The sequence below is a fragment of the Scyliorhinus torazame genome, chromosome 1 (genome assembly GCF_047496885.1).
Source record: "Scyliorhinus torazame isolate Kashiwa2021f chromosome 1, sScyTor2.1, whole genome shotgun sequence".
In the NCBI taxonomy this organism is placed as follows: Eukaryota; Metazoa; Chordata; class Chondrichthyes; order Carcharhiniformes; family Scyliorhinidae; genus Scyliorhinus; species Scyliorhinus torazame.
In genome coordinates, this window is record NC_092707.1 from 273,673,787 (window position 1) to 273,690,713 (window position 16,927).

The 16,927-nt window shown below is 45.2% G+C and overlaps 1 protein-coding gene across 5 annotated transcripts in view; it reads left to right on the top strand.

Moving 5' to 3' along the window:
- The first annotated feature begins 262 nt into the window (after positions 1 to 262).
- LOC140421442 (1-phosphatidylinositol 4,5-bisphosphate phosphodiesterase beta-4-like) overlaps positions 263 to 16,927 on the top strand; it is a 677,584-nt gene continuing 660,919 nt past the window's right edge. For 3 of the 5 annotated variants that reach the window (XM_072506171.1, XM_072506164.1, XM_072506210.1), the window contains exons 1-2: positions 879 to 1,017; positions 7,058 to 7,112. The gene's annotated coding sequence lies outside the window, so the exon portion shown is untranslated. Of the gene's footprint in view, positions 809 to 878; positions 1,018 to 7,057; positions 7,113 to 16,927 lie in introns of those variants that run through there. The other 2 variants (XM_072506170.1, XM_072506191.1) reach the window with 2 other exon arrangements.

Here is a 16,927-nt window from a genome sequence, read left to right on the forward strand (position 1 = left end):
GTCATTGCAACAGAAAAGGCAGCAGAATGCATACACCGCACACGGCGGTCCTAGATTCACAACACGGTACTGAATTCTTGATTTAATGTGTGCATATATATATATTTATATATACAAGACAATGACGTATGTATTTCCCCAGTAATAGTGGTCACATGTTATTTGAGAGGGACGGTCCAATTGGCTTCCCTTTGCTGACTGCAGAGTTCCCACCGACTGGAGGATTTACAGTGAGAATTTCATTAACCTTGGCCGTGCACGCGCAGGCTGTACAGAGCTATTCAGTTCCATCTTAATGCATGTTCCCCCGCACCGCTCTTTTCCTGGTCCTGTGAAGGGAAACATGCACTGCTCTCCCACCGAGATAGTGCTGTAGAACGTTAGCCCGGGAGTATAGAATCGGAGCCCAGAATTATAGAACGTTGGCCCGGGGCTGTAGAATCTGAGCCTGGGATTACAGAACGTTCGCCCGGGAGTTTAGAATTTTAGCCCGGGAATGGAACGTGGCGGAGCGTAGTGAAGCGAAGCGCTTGCTCCGGATTGACAGCGGGCGCTTTTCTCTGTCGCAAGTCTTGACATTTTATTTGACGCCGGGGGGAGTGCAAGTTTTTTCTTCATCCCCCAGCCCTCTCTCCCGTGTGAGGTTTTATTTTTTGCGGGGAATAGTCCAGACTCGAATATGGGAAAAATGAGGGGAGATTGAGGACACACAAGTCAGTGCAACTGGACAAAAAAAAAACACCCTTATCGCCACAGCAACCGGCGTTGCTGACGTACCGCCCACATCTTCTCTTCCTGTCTGTTTGATGTAAGAAATTTCCTTTTTTTGCTCTCTCTCTCTAACGCACGCATATGTTTATGTATTACTTCCTATCGCCTTCCTGACGCGGTGTCATTTGAAGCTGGTTTAATGAAAGGCGCTGACTGGATTGCAGGGCGGGCGCGTGCAGCGCCTGCTGGGTTCTTCAGTGAATTCTGCCCAGTTGAATGCAAACAGCGACAGTGCTGCGCTGACAGGTAGGAAGACAGCTCGCTCCCCCCTTCCACACTTCCCCGACTAACTTCACCGAGCAGGGCAGGGAGCCGATGAGAGCAACTCGCCCAGTCCGTTTGCCTCCCATACTCATTGTGCCTTGCTGCCCTTCCAGAGGACAGTTTTTAAAAGTGCACTGTGCACACCAGACGGTTGTATTGATTTTGCTTGTGCGCTGCAAGACACACATTCTCCTCTTGAGCCTGGTGGTTGCGTTGAAATGTTCGCAACAGTTGCAGCGGACAGAGAAAAAATATATACCCACCAAAAGTATCAGGGGCTCCTTTTTAAGATGAGAGATAATGGAGCGAGCTTGTAGCAAAATGGTCGGTTTCACTGTCGACTGCATGGCAAAGATTTAAAAGGGAGCCGCTTTGCAACGAGTCTTGGACGTTTAAGTTTGCGGTGCACCCAATATTTTGCTTCCTGCCCCCGAATTGTGGCAAGCCCACCACACTTGATACTTTGTATTGAAGGATACTGATTTGATGTTTTTTAAACCACAGCAGTGGTTTCACACCAACTTCGCAGTTTGCTTAAAATGCATGCCGTCGCCAATATTTCAACCTGAGCGCATGTTTGGGATGTGTTTCTTGTTTCTGAGAATTTCACGTGCTCGAAAACGAGACAGTAAAAATTGCGACAAGTTTACCTATTTGAATTTTACTCTTGTGTTGCCTGTAGCATCACCAGTTGAAGTCGCTTGCAATTGTTTGTGAAAGGCTGCCATTTGTCCGCACTGCTTCTTTTGGTATGGCAGTGCGTTTAAATTCCGAAGTTATTGGAAAGCCGTTTGCTGTTTTTCTTTTACCGGGGCTTCGAAATGTGTGCTGTTCGTTTTTGAGCGTAAATAATTGTGTAATTGTGTGTATGCCCAAGCCCCCCTTCCATTAACTTGGTGGTGCAATGGTTGTCTTGTTTAGGAACTAGTGAACAGGGGGAGTCCATTCAGCTAGATCATGGTTGATCACCTGCCTACCTCTACACCACTTTCCCCATATCCCTAGGTGTCATTAGTATCTGGAAATCTATGGAAATGTGGTAACTGAACGTGGTTACTGAGCCGCCACAGCCCTCTGCGGTAGAGAATTCCAAAGATTTCCCACCCTCTAAATTCCTCCTCAACTTTATCTGGAGTAATATTGTAGGCCGGATAGTGGTGTAGAAATATCCCTTTATTTCTCTAACTCACCCATGGTATTGTAGCAATTTTCCAGTTCAGAATAGGAGTTGCATAGTTGACAGGAAAAAAATATTCTTCGTGACACAACTTGAGGGAACCTTGAAACATGAAACGATGGGCCGAATGGCCTCTTCCTGCACCGTATTTTTTCTATGGTTGTACAAATGCATGTTTTGAGTTGCTGTTTTTGTTAAGCGGAAGACCCTCATAATGATTGAAACTGTCGCAAATATAGCAAAATGGTCAAAGATGCGCAGGTTAAGTGGGGTTACGGGGATGGGGCAGGGGAGTGATCCTAGGTAAAGTGCTCTTTCAGAGGATTCGTGCAGACTTGATGGGCCGAATGGCCTCCTTCTGCACTGTAGGGATTCAATGGAAGTTATCGAAATGTAGTTTTCCCAAAGCACCCTTCATTTTTCGATGGTCACATTCCACACACTTGGCAAAATTGAGTTTCTAAAAGACGAGTCTAGCACTGTAATCTGGATATATTTATCACTGGGACAATGCTTTGTGATGTCAAGAGTTTGTTTTAAATGGCTCCTGGATGTGATTTCTGAGTGCGATTTCTGAGTGCAAATTTAAATGGATGACAATTCTAACATTTCAGTTGAGGTTCTGAAATTTTCATTTAAGTTACAATTCTAGAACCAAATTGAAGTTATCAAGAACAAAATAAATGAGTGCAGTAATATAAATATTACTGCTCACTTGAGAGTCAGTAGTAGGAGGAAGATGAACCTGTTGGGTTTGAGTTTCGGGGAAAGAATCTCGCTAAAGTTTGCAGAAACTAGTTAACAGACTGTTCTACGTTTGTGCACTAACTGAACTTGGTCATTTAAAAGTTATGGTTATTTGGAAAACACTGGAGTTAAATTTAAATCAAAGTCAAACAGAAAAAAGTGATTCAGCTTTCGAGAACAGACGTTTTCCTGCCTCAGTAAATACTGCTGTGAGACGGCAATAATGCTGTAAAACACACTCTGATTTTAATATTTTGTATCATCCTCTGGAGTAGGTGCCCGATTATAGTAGCATTTCTGTTTTGTTACTGGTTGTAATGAACGGAGTTCATTCTAAATTGAGTACATCCCATTATCTCTCAATCTCTGCGCTTTCTATCTTCCCCCATATTATCTCTCACTTCTCCCCTTTCAGTCTCTCTCTCTCTCTCTCTCTCTCTCTCTCTCTCTCTTTCTCTCTCTCTCATTCTCTCTCATTCCCCCCCCCCCCTCCCCCATCTTTCTCTTGTGGTCTCCCTATCCCCTTCACTCGCCCACTCTCCCTATCCACATCTCCCTCACTCTCCTCATTTCCCCCGTGCTCGCCCACTCTCCCTATCCCCCTCACTCACCTGCTCTCTTTATCCCCCCCCTCGCTCGCCCACTCTCTCCATCCCCCTTGCACCCTTGCCCCTCACTCGCCCTCATGCCCTTTTCCCCCATCTCTTCCCCCCTCCTTACTGTGTTTTAAACCCCCTCCTTGCTGTGGTTTAAATGTACAAGTACAATGTGTATATTTGTTTCAAAATCTGTTCAACGTTGTGTCGACTATATTCATAATTGCTGAGCTTGAACTGGAAATGCTTAGAATTCAAACCGACTGTCCAGTTTTGATGATCCTCTCAATAGGATATTGTTTCCCTGTGTAATGAATCGCCTGACTAGTGAAATGTGACTTTGCAGCAGTAATTGCTGTAAATTGTTTGAAAGGATGAGTGTGAGTGCATTTTCTGAACCAAATTTGCCCAGTCTGGGATGATGCCATTATTGTTTGAATAATCATCGTCAATCTCGAACCCCGATCCTTGTTCTTTAGGTATGATCATGACGTATAAAATAGGAACATCACTCACTGTGTCAAAAACTGTGGTGTTATTGTTGACCATCACTATCTTCAATAACTGCTTTGCTTATGATCAATCAAATTAGTTGAACAAAGTATTTATATAAATTGGCTTAAAGGAAACTGTGTCCATTTAACAGAGAAACATCAAAGGGAAGATTGCTTATTTATAAACCACGATATGCATCAATATTTGCTTTAAGCAGACCACTTGCAGGCTTTTTCAGCTAATAGCTGTCATGATAATACATGCATAAAAATGACTTGTATCATTTACCTTGTAATTTCAAATGCAGAAGGTATTTTTGGCTGAAACTGTTTTCTCGGCTTTTTAATGACATTAGAAAGCGCTATTTTAAAATTTTGCAATCACTGAATGTAAAATTATCCTGATTGATACTGGTGCTATTAGTGCTGTCAAAATATGTTTAACTTTTTTCGGGGTTTGTTTAAAATAGCACAGAAGGGCTGTGGTGTGAACTCTGCACCTACATTGTATGTGTTCATAGCCCAAAGGTCCCAGTGGTTTATGTCTTTCTGTCTGCATTCTGATTTGATGAAAAAACCCTATTGCATAATCTACGTGTGTCCAGCTTTAAATTGATTTGATTTATTGTTACGTGTACCGAAGTACAGTGAAAAGTATTTTTCTGCGGCCAAGGGAACGTTCACAGTACGTACATAGACAAAAAATAATAATCGATAGAGAACATTGACAAATGGTACATCGACAAACAATGATTGGTTACAGTGTGGAACAAGGGGCCAAACAAAGCAAATACATGAGCAAGAGCAGCATAGGATGTTGTGAATAGTGTTCTTACAGCGAACAGATCAGTCCGAGGGAGAGTCGTTGAGGAGTCTGGTAGCTGTGGGGAAGAGGCTGTTCCTATGTCTGGATGTGCGGGTCTTGAGACTTCTGTATCTTCTACCTGCTGAAAGCGCCTGGAAGAAGGCAAAGCTTGGGTGGGATGGGTCTCTGATAATGCTGTCTGCCTTCCTGAGGTGTAGACAGAATCAGTGTGCGGGTGGCAAGTTTGTGTGATGCCCCAGATAATAAAAATGGAAAGAGTGGGTCCGGCAGTACCTGTGGACAGAGTCTTCGAAGAGTCATATTGGCCAGCAGTGGGATCTTCCAGTCCTGCCGAAAGTAATGGCATTTTCCATGGTTCGCCAGCCGATGGCAACGGAAAACCTGCCGGGCGGGTGGGAGAGAGGGGGATTTTAATGCCCTCGTTTCCCTGAGCTGCAGCTACACATCCAACTAGTCCACTTCAGTTTGGAAATTACAAGAACCCAAGTATCCAAAAGAACAATTAGTTTGGTCTAGATCTATTTTGTTTATAGCTTAGCTGAGTGAAGACCCAGGTTATTGACTGCACCTCAAACACTATCCACTTTAGGCCTCCTTGTTTAAGGAAGGAAGTAAATGCGGTGGAGATGGTTCAGAGGAGGTTGCGTACCTGGAATGAGTGGGTTGTCTCATGAGGAAAGGTTAGTCAGGCTGGGCTTGTTTCCACTCGAGTTTAGAGGAGTGAGGGGTAATTGGATTGAAGTATGCAAGATCCTGAATGATCTCGACAAGGTGGGACGTGGAAAGGATGTTCCTCTGGTGGGTGGGTCAAGAACAGGGGGCACTGTTTTAAAATTAGGGGTCCCCCTTGTCGGACTGAGATGAGAATTTTTTTTCTCAGTGTTGTGTGACTTTGGAATTCTGCCTCAGAAGGAGGTGAGGGGAGGCAGTCATTGAATATTTTTAAGGCGGAGGTAGGGAACCTGTTAGGCAAGGAAATCAAAGGTTATCGGGGGTATATGGGAATTTGAAAATTGAAACACAAATAGATCAGCCATGGTCTTATTGGTTGATGGAGGAGACTTGAAGGGCCGACTTTCTGCTCATATTTTCTATGTTTGTATAAAGAATCCCTTCGGTAAGACAGAACCTGAATATTGCTGAAAAGACAGACATTATGCTGAGGCTTTTCAGCTCTCACTCAGGACAAATGCAAAAATGCCAAATTTCAAACGATTGCGACAATTTGTGGAAGAAGGTGGCATACTCATAATGTCACCAGAGGCCCAAGTTAATGCTCAGGTTTGAATCCCACCAAGGCAGCTGGTGGAATTAAAATTCAATTAATATATCTGGAATAAGGGCAGCACGGTGGTGCAGTGGGTAGCACTGCTGCCTCACGACGCTGAGGAACCAGGTTCGATCCCGGCTCTGGGTCACTGTCCGTGTGGAGTTTGCACATTCTCTCTGTGTTTGCATGGATTTTTCCCCCACAACCCAAAGATGTGCAAGGTAGGTGGATTGGCCATGCTAAATTGCCCCTTGATTGGAAAAAAAATTAGGTACTCTAAATTTATTTTAAAAATATATATCTGGAATATAAAGTTAGTCTCCGTAATAATGACCATGGAATTCATCGATTGTCTTAAACACCTCTGTTTCACTAATTCCCTTTTGGGAAGGAAATCTGCTGTCCTTATCCTGTCTGGCCTACACGTGACTCCAGACCCCACAGCAATGTGACTCTTAACTACTCTCTGAAATTGCTGAACAAGCCACTCAGCTCAGGGCACTTCGGGATGGGCAACAAATGTCCTTGCCAGCGACACCCACATCCCATTAAAGATTTTTTTTAAAAAACTAGATAAGTTTTGGCTACCTAACACTCTTGAGCAATCTTCCTGCTGAGGTAATTTAGTTTTGGTTTTAGTTGGGAGAGAACCTTTATTGGAACTTAAGGCCTGTATTTTGGTTGGCAGCCGTTTTTATCGGGAGATAAGAGTGCTACGTTGTCTTAACTTCTCAGTATAATATCGCAGCAAGGTTTGTTTTGTCAAAGCTGATGTATTTTTTTTATCAGATCTATTGCAAGCAGTTGAGTCATTTTCCTTATTTAAAAACATTTTTACTTCTATTAGGAAAAGAAAAAACAGCTTTGCAATGAGAATTGAAAAATGATTTGATTTTTTTTGATTTTTATTAGGGAAAGAAGACATTTCTTTACAATGCGAATCGAAAAATAATTAGATGTGGAACTGGTAAGCATTTGGCCATTTTGCATTCGTTCTGTGTCTGTGAATGTGTTCTACCTTGGAGCATGACTTCAGTTCTATAACCTCCTACATTTGTTGCATAAAATACTTAGTTCTGATATCATCAAATATCCTTTTCTCTTGAGCTGGAAAGTCCCAAGGAAGCTGTGATTTCTTTTATCAGCGAAACAGCGCCTGAGACTCCTGTCGATTTAGATCCTGTTTATCATCAGGCTTCTTGCCCCATGTTGAACTGCAGCCAGGTCTTTAAGGAAAGTGGCTCATTACGATTTTGTGTAATAATGCCTTTTGAATTAATAGTAGCAATTGTAGCCACTGTTCCCCAAGCATTTGAATTGCTTCTGTTCAGATTAGATAATGCTTCAGAATAGTTGATTGTGCTGTATTACTTACTGAGTTATTTGCTTTAGGAGACAGTTTAACATTTGGACCTGTATTTATGTAAATTCTACCTCTGTTCCTACTAGATCTGTGTGGGTTTTTTTTCCATCTGCGACCCTGATTGTCTTCCTCTCCTTCCAAAGACTCATGCATACCGTGGGATTCTCACCCAGTTATTTTCCTTGAAATCCTGAAGGGGCGGCCTGAGTTTCACTTAGCACCACATGGTGATGTTATGACCGGAATATAATGAGATTGTTGTGTGGGAACCTCCTATTATTGTTTAATAATTGTCTGGCTCTGCACTACACTATATGTATACTACACTACCAGACATGCAAGGTTAGATTTTCTGATTTGCTGACTGGATGCTCAGGCACGTGGAAATCGGGAAAGTTAGGCTTTGGGCCTAATTTCTTGCCAAATTCTTAACTCTGCAGTCTCTTTCCAAACAGAAAATGTTTTCATCCGCATATTTTGTGCGAGAGTATCATTTGAAAGGAGCGACATGACCATAAAAATAGTAAACCAATACATGGGATCGCTTCCAGAGGGATGGAATTGAAAAGCAGAGAAATATTATTTGTAAATGAAAAAATGAAAATCGCTTATTGCCGCAAGTAGGCTTCAAATGAAGTTACTGTGAAAAGCCCCTAGTCACCACATTCCGGCGCCTGTTCGGGAAGGCTGGTACAGGAATTGAACCGTGCTGCTGGCCTGCCTTGGTCTGCTTTCAAAGCCAGAGATTTAGCCCTGTGCTAAACCAGCCCCATTGTGGATCTAACCTTGGCTAGACCACACTTAAAAGTACAGTGTGCATTTTGTTGCTCCGTGACATAAATGGTACATGCTTAGGGGGGGGGGGGATGTGGACGTAGTGATAATGTGACTGAGCTCCAGAGGTCCAGGTTAAGGGACACTGGTTCAAATCCCACCACAATAGCTGGTGGAATTTAAATTTAGTTGGTTGATAGCTTGGAATACAAAATTAGTTTCAGTAAAGGTGATCATGAAACTGTCATAAAAACCCATCTGGTTCACTAATGTCCTTTCAGGGAAGGAAATCTGCCCTCCTTACCTGGTCTGGCCTACATGTGACTCTAAACCCACAGCAATGTGGTTGAGTCTTAACTGCCCCCCTGAGCTGGCCTTGGAAGGCATTTTTAATGCCATATTTCTTGCTATATTTTACTGTTAATTTATAGTATCATTAAAAAAATTTGGGATGATTTTCATTTACCAATGGTAAAGATTTCTCGGGACGTCTCAGGAAATGTTGCCCATTGTTAAGTCACCGAAGTGCTGACTATAAGTGAAGCATTTACAGGATCGCCAAAAAAGAATAGGCGAGAAAAGAGAAGGTCTTTCAATACCAACATTGGCAAAGAGTTTACGGTGATCGTGAAATACAGGTGGCATGTACCGTAGAGGTTAGAAAATCAAGTGAACTGGAGGATTGCGGCCGATTTTAAAGCAATGCAAAGTCGGTATTTCTTGGTTGAGGAAGGGAACAAGTGAAGGAGCCAGTTCAGCAGGAATCAGAGCCACACCACTTGCACCCTCTATTTGGGCACCAACTATGTTTAGTAGGCTTGAGCACACTTATTCCTTCCCCTTCAGGAACTATGTCCTGAGAGAACGTTGGTGACCATGGACTTCCATTGTTTTGGTCCATGATTATACATGGCAAAGTACCGCATTGGTTTGCTGTTGCCTTCTGGTCAAGAAACTCTCCTGCTCTTGCTACCTGACGGAGGGATTTACAGGCTGATAGTCAACCTGTTTGGCCATGTTGCAAACACCTGTCAAATCCTGAAATGGGATTTGCAGCTGGAGCTATTGAGCCAGAGGTTGGGACGCTGTCACTGTGCCTCGAGACCTCCTTCACATACTCACCTATCAGAAATCGAGCTACTTTTCCATTTGTTACAGTAATACTGCAGCATAGAGCCAGCATTGCCACTGACAGGCAGGTTTTACATGCCAGTCTCGAATGTTATGCCTACGACTTATTCCAAACGAGCTGCAGTTTCTATTGCTGTGCGACCCTCGCGTGTGAAGCAGGTGGTTAATGTTTTGTTCAATGTGGCCAGGAGGATCAACTCCTTTTCTGCTGATCAGCAGCAGGCCACCAACAGAGCTGCTGCCCAGTTTTATAAGGACTGCTTGGTGGCTGCACTTGCTGCTCGTTACCGTGTGCGGTCTGACTGACCACGTCTTGCCGAATTGTTGGGATTACGCACTGTTATGCTTGTGACTGCAAACTTTGGTGAACAACAGGAAAAGAAAGATGTTGTGCCTTATATTATGACTATAGGATGTTCCAAATGGCCAATGAAGTGTAATGTAGGAGGGCACAGGGTTCTATGTGCTACAATCATCTTCTGGGCAATGATAGTACTGGGAGCTTTCTCTCCCAGACCTGCAATGACCAAAAATGAAAAAATATTAGAAAACTGGTTTCTAGATACATTGAAACAGAACTTGCATCGCAATTTAATGTGTGTGTGCTCTTTCTGTTTTCCAATAGGTGTAATGACTGATAAATAGGCTGAGACTTAAGAACAGAATGTCCTAAACTGGAAAGCAAGGTCTAGCTGTGGCTTCATATTTTCCAATGATCCCTCATGCTTTTAATTGCGAGGGTGTGGTCCTGCAGGAAGTTTAGGGTTCACGATTGTCTACCTGTCTCCAGGTCTGTTCCCGTCATGCGACTTCTTATTTGGCATAATAGCAAGTAGATGTTAGAAGTTGAAGTCTCACTTACTCGGTAACAAAATGTCTACGTGACCTGCAGCCGGTTGTTTTTTTAAGTAGTTTTAATGTGTGGATCTTAATGTGCCAAGGTTTTCAATTGTAAGTTGCAGTCTGAATGTGTGCCATGTTGAAACATCAGATGAAATGAAAGATCTACACAGTTGTCCATGAAGCCTAGACCCAGCAAAGAGTGAGTAGAACTGTTTGACAGGCCAGACTCAACTCTATGGTACGTGCGATTGTTTTACTTTGTCGGTTTCCTTGACGTGCGCTGCCTTCTCCTGCACCCATTCCCAGATCTTTCAAATAGTACGCAGAGTCGATCCTGGCCACCGTTTCCTGCCTGGAATGTGCCCTCTGTGGAATCTGTCTGGAGTGCCAAACGGCACAATTGTCTCGTGCAAAGGGGTTTTCACTTCATTCACCATGTCAGAGGCCGAGTACCCCAATCAGCTTTCTTAAACTCTCTCTCCCTGCCTTCCTTTCACAACTAGGCATTTTTGTTAGCTGAATCTCACAAAGAGATTCACACTTTTAAATGTAGAAGAATGTTTGAAATGGGAAAACTTTGATCAATCTTGATTAGAGATTTTTTTTTTTTTCAAAAGGGGTGCCTGTGCTTGTTTAAGATGGACCGTGTCGGAAAGTGATTTGTCTCATTCACTGCTCGGCCGGTTCCTCTTCTCTGCCCGTTTAATATTTAAGGATTTGTTGTCTGCTGCATGATTGGGGATAAATGAGAGATGGTTCACCTGGGGGAGCAGACTGAAATGTGACCATGATTCCACAGTGATGGGGACCACATTATATGACTTATCTCCCTTACTGTACAGTATATCTCCCTCCCGCCCTGATCTGCACATATTTAAACTGTTGTTGAGGTCGTGGAGCTATTTACTGCGATGCATCACTAATTCAGGCTTCAATTGATAGCAGGGAATAGGGACATTTGAAAATGTTTATATTTGGAGGTCTATTTTTTATTTCATAAATATATGGCTTTATATGACAGAAAATAAATTAACACCCATATTCTCCAAAACAAAAAAAAACGTTCTGCAAGTTCTACTCTTTATATAAAGTCATCAAGGGCAGCATGGTTAGTACAGTTGCCACAGCTCCAAGGTCCCAGGTTCGATTCCCAGCTTGGGTCACTGTCTGCGGTGTCTGCACGTTCTCCCCGTGTCTGCATAAGCTTCTGGGTGCTCCGGTTTCCTCCCACAGTCCAAAGATGTGCAGATTAGGTGGATTGGGCATGCAATTTTGCCCTTTGTGTCCAAAATAGGTGGGGTTTCTGGGTTATGGGGATAGGATGGAGACATGGGCCGAAGTAGGGTGCTCTTTCCAAGGGCTGGTGCAGACTCGATGAGCCGAATGGCCTCCTTCACTGTAAATTCGATGATTCTAAATAGATCAAAATAGAATGGACTGCTGGGTTATCCCAGAATGGCTAAGATTTGTGCAAATCTGTACACAGACCGAGTAAACTGACCACGCCTAATTTTGCTGGGGCACCTTATTTTTCTAAGCCCCAGCTCCACTTGGGGTTTGGCCTAATTCATAGAATTTACAGTGCAGAAGGAGGCCATTCGGCCCATCGAGTCCGCACCGGCTCTTGGAAAGAGCACCCTACCCAAGGTCAACACCTCTACCCTATCCCCATAACCCAGCAACCCCACCCAACACTAAGGGCAATTTTGGACACTAAGGGCAATTTATCATGGCCAATCCACCTAACCTGCACATCTTTGGACTGTGGGAGGAAACCGGAGCACCCGGAGGAAATCCACGCACACACGGGGAGGATGTGCAGACTCCGCACAGACAGTGACCCAAGCCGGAATCGAACCTGGGACCCTGGAGCTGTGAAGCAATTGTGCTGTCCACAATGCTACCGTGCTGCCCCGCATTGGGAAGGAATGTGGAAAATCACAACGTGCAGGAAGCTTAAAGGATTGCTGCTTAAAGGTTAACAGCAGGGAGGGTGTAAATTTTCATAGCCTTTAGAAGTGTTCACAATCTATCTTCATGTATTGGTGACACTTCTGAGAATAAAAATTTGGAAGGATGAAAGTGTAAAAAAGGTGAGAGGAGTGTGGAGAGCTGATGCAGATTCTGTGGTCGAATGACAAGAGTGGTTCAACACTTCTTCCTGTGTGTGCTGGCTGGCAGACTGGGTGTTGCGCACTGTGCAAGGTGAGTGCAAGAGCAGTTACTTCAGCACTTAGGACTCCCACTCTGAAAGGTCACAGCGCAGCATCTCTGCAAAATGCTCCCTCCTGACCCAGAGCCTCTGCAGACAACGCTGCTCCGTCATTACCACATTAGCAACTGTGGTCGGTGGCATAAAGACAGGTGCACCTAGTGTGGTGCTGGCACCTGATGTCCTCTATGGCATTTTGTCTGACTTTGATCACAGCGTGCTAGTTTTGGACATCATTCAAAACGAGCCTCAGCTTGGAATTTTGCTTCACTTTCTGCCTGCTGTGCAACTTGGCACCTGAATGCTTGAGGAGTCCTTGAAACTAATTAAAAATCAATAGTGGAACAACTTTTTAAACTTACTGTTGCACCACTGAAGTTCTGTCAGTGATTCATTTAAAGTCTATGTGGTTACTTAGCAGCCACTAATGATATTTGGTGGAAATGTCAATGCAGACACGGCATAATAATTCCACATTCATTCATAAATTCAAAAATATTATGAAAAACACAGTACATTGCAAAATTCCAAAGTCTTTTTCACTTTAAGAGCTGAATTGTACATGAAACTTCCTTTTGTACCCATTCAAAATAAGTGCATAGAGTTTATAAACACAGAAAATGGCAATTATACCCAATTGCTTATCTCTCACTTTGATTATCAAGTTCTTAGATTACATAAGTGACTGTACTCCAATAGTAGTTAATCGGTTGTAAAGTGCTTAATAATGCTCAGGCATTGTGAAAAGTGCAATATAAATGTTAATTATGCACCTGTGCGTATGTACCTGCACCACCTGGATTGCAGCGGTTCAACACACCGACTCACCACTATCTTCTTGAGTTCATTGCTGGCCTAGCCAACAACTCTCTCATCCTGTGAGCAAATTTTAAATAAACTCCTCATCCGTATCCTTCAACTGCTATTCTGATTTATCTTCCTCAACCCTCCAGGTGAATGTCCCCTTTCAATGACATGAAGTTGTTTGCAATTGCAAATATGACATGAGGCATCTTCAGACCATTTGTGTGCTGTTGATAGTTGGCCGCACATGTTCGCAGTAACCTGGAAAGTTTTCTGAGGCAAAAAAAGAGGGGTGGGCACCTTCACTGCACTGACAAACATCCTGCAGGTCCTACTGCAGCCAGTCACATAAACCACATCCATGGTGAATTTAGTGTAGCCGAGAGCACAAACGAGTAGGTTTTATCTTTATTTTACTTGCATGTATTCTGGGGTCTTGAGGTTAAGCCACAGTGTCTCCGGACACTTTCCCGTCCAAAATGCAAAGCATGTTGAAGGCTCGTGTCCCAACCTTTACCATCCCATTGCACCTGTATAACTAATGCAGATGATATGAAAATCTGTAGTGATTAGGTTAACTTAATATATATGGGCATGTACTTGAAATCATTATTCATATATTACTGTGGATCAACTCCCAACAAGAAACGACAAGTATTTCTGCTTTGACCCAAAAATGATCACCAAATAGCTGTACTCCATAAAAGATGATTTAGGTTGATTGGTTTAGGGAGTGTTATAATATCCCAGATGTGATAAATATAGGGTGAGATTTTCCAGCTCACCCACCGTGTGTATTCCGATGGTGGAGGTGGCTCAGATGGTGATGGTTGCATCTTCCGGTTCCGCCGATGTCTAGAGTGTTTTGCATGGCATGTTTGTCCTGCTGCCAGTGGAACCTGCGGGCGGGTGGGGGGGGGGGGGGGGGGGGGGGGGGGGGGGCTTCCCCTTCCCCTTCCCCTTCCCCTTCCCCTTCCCCTTCCCCTTCCCCTTCCCCTTCCCCTTCCCCTTCCCCTTCCCCTTCCCCTTCTGCTGACGATTAATTTTCCGCAAAGAAGTCGATGAACGGTTGCCACCTCCGGGCGAACCCTAACATTGACCCTCTCAAGGCGAACTTGATTTTCTTCAAACAGAGAAAGCTAGCCATGTCCGATAGCCAGGTCTCCGACTTCGGGGGCTTTGAGTCCCTCCAAGCTAATAATATCCATCTCTGGGCTACCAAGGAAGCAAAGGCCAGAACGTCTGCCTCGTTCTTCTCCTGGATACCCAGATCTTCCGACACCTCAAAAATTGCCACCTCCGGACTCGGTGCCACCCTTGTTTTTAACATCGTGGACATGACATCTGCAAACCCCTACCAGAATCCTTTGAGCTTTGGGCATGTCCAAAATGGACATGGTTCGCTGGCCCCCCCCCCCCGCACACCTTGCGCGCCTATCTACTACCCCAAAGAACCTGCTCATCCGGGCCACTCTCATGTGAGCCCGGTGAACGACCTTGAACTGTGTCAGGCTGAGCCTGGCACATGTTGTGGACGCATTGACTCTACTCAACGCATCCGCCCAGAGACTATCCTCTATCTCTCCTCCTAACCCCTCTTCCCACTTGCGCTTCAGCTCCTCAGTCTGCATATCCCCTGACCCCATGAGTTCCTTGTAGATGTCAGAGACTTTCTCTTCTCCCACCCACACTCTGGAAACTACCCTGTCCTGTATCCCCCTTGGTGGTAGGAGCGGGAAGGTTGAGACCTGCCTGTGTAGGAAGTCCCGCACCTGCAGGTACCTGAATTAGTTTCCCCTCGCCAATCCAAATTTCTCCTCTCGCTCCCTCAAGCTAGGAAAGCTCCCCTCTAACCCGTCTGGGTTATATCCCCCATCCTCTCAATCCCTGCCCTCTGCCATCTCTGAAACCTCCCGTCCATCCTTCCCGGGGCAAACAGGTGATTATTACAGATTGGAGACCAGACCGATGTTCCCTCCGCTCCCACAGGCTTCCTCCATTGCCTCCAGACTCTCAGGGCCACCACCACAGGGCTGGTGGATTCCTGTGCTGGTGGGAACGGCAGAGGCGTCGTTATCAATGCCCCCAAGCTGGTGCCCTTGCATGAAGCCGCCTCCATATGTTCCCATGCCGACCCTCCCCCATCACCCACTCCCTGATCATGGCTATATTCGCCACCCAATAGTAGTTACTGAAGTTTGGCAGCGCCAGCCCGCCCTCTCCCCTACTCTGCTCAAGCATCCCCATTTTTACTCATGGGGTCTTGCCCGCCCATACAAAGCCAGTGATCACTTTGTTAACCCGTTTAAAAAAGGACCGCGGAATAAAGATGGGGAGACACTGGAACACAAACAGGAATCTCGGAAGGACCGTTATCTTCACCGTCTGGACCCTCCCAGCTAATGTCAACGGGAGCGCATCCCACCTTCGGAAACCGTCCTTCATTTGTTCTACTAGTCGGGCTGGATTAAGTTTGTGCAACCATTCCCATTCCCACACCACTTGGATGCCTAGATACCTAAAGCTTCCCCCTTCCACTCTAAACGGCAGTTCCCCCAGTCGCCTCTCCTGTCCCTTGCCTGTATCGCAAACATCTCACTTTTCCCCATATTTAGTTTGTACCCCGAAAACTGGCCCAAATTCTCCCAGAATACTCATGATTTCTTTCATTTCCTCTGCTGGGTACGATACATACAGGAGCAGGTCGTCTGCGTAAAGCGAGACTCTTTCCACGATGCAGCCTAAACTATTCCGATGTTGTCCTATTCGTCTGGACGCTCGCCACAGGAGCCTGATACAGCAACCTGACCCAGTCAATAAAGCCCTGCCCAAATCCGAACCGTCCCAGTACCTCACACAGATATTCCCATTCTACTCGATCAAAAGCCTTCTCTGTGTCCATTGCGACCACTACCTCCACTTCCCTACCTTCTGGGGGCATCATGATCACATTTAACAACCTTCTTACATTGGCCACCAACTGCCTTCCCTTAAACCCCGTCTGGTCCTCCCCAATCACGTCCAGAACACAGTCTTCAATCCTAGAGGACAAAACTTTGGCCAGCTGTTTGGTGTCCACATAGAATAGGGATATCGGCCTGTAGGACCCACACCACTCCGGATCCTTGTCCCGCTTCAGGATCAGTGAGATCGTGGCCTGTGACATCGTCGGGGGAAGCACCCCTCCCTTGCCTCATGGAATGTCCTCATCAACATCGACCCCAATATCCCAGAGAACTTTTTATAGAACTCTGGGTACCCATCCAGCCCCGGTGCTTTACCTGACTGCATGGCCTTCAGCCTCTCCGATATCTCTTCGATCCCAATCGGGGCCCCCAGCCCTTCTATCAGCTCTCCGTCCACCTTCGGGAAATTCAGCCCCCTCAGGAAGTGCCTCATCCCCTCCGGCCCAGGTGGGGTTCCGACACGTACAGCCTACTATAAAACTCCTTAAATGTCTTATTCACCCCTGCTGAGTCTCCCACCAGGTTCCTGTCTCCATCCTTTACTTTCCCTCTCTCCCGGGCTCCTCCCTCTTTCTAAGCTGCTCTGCAAGCATTCTGCTGGCCTTCTCTCCATGCTCATAAATCGCCCCCCTCGCCTTTCTCAGCTGCTGTACCGCCCTTCCTGTGGTTAACAATTGTTGCCCATTTCT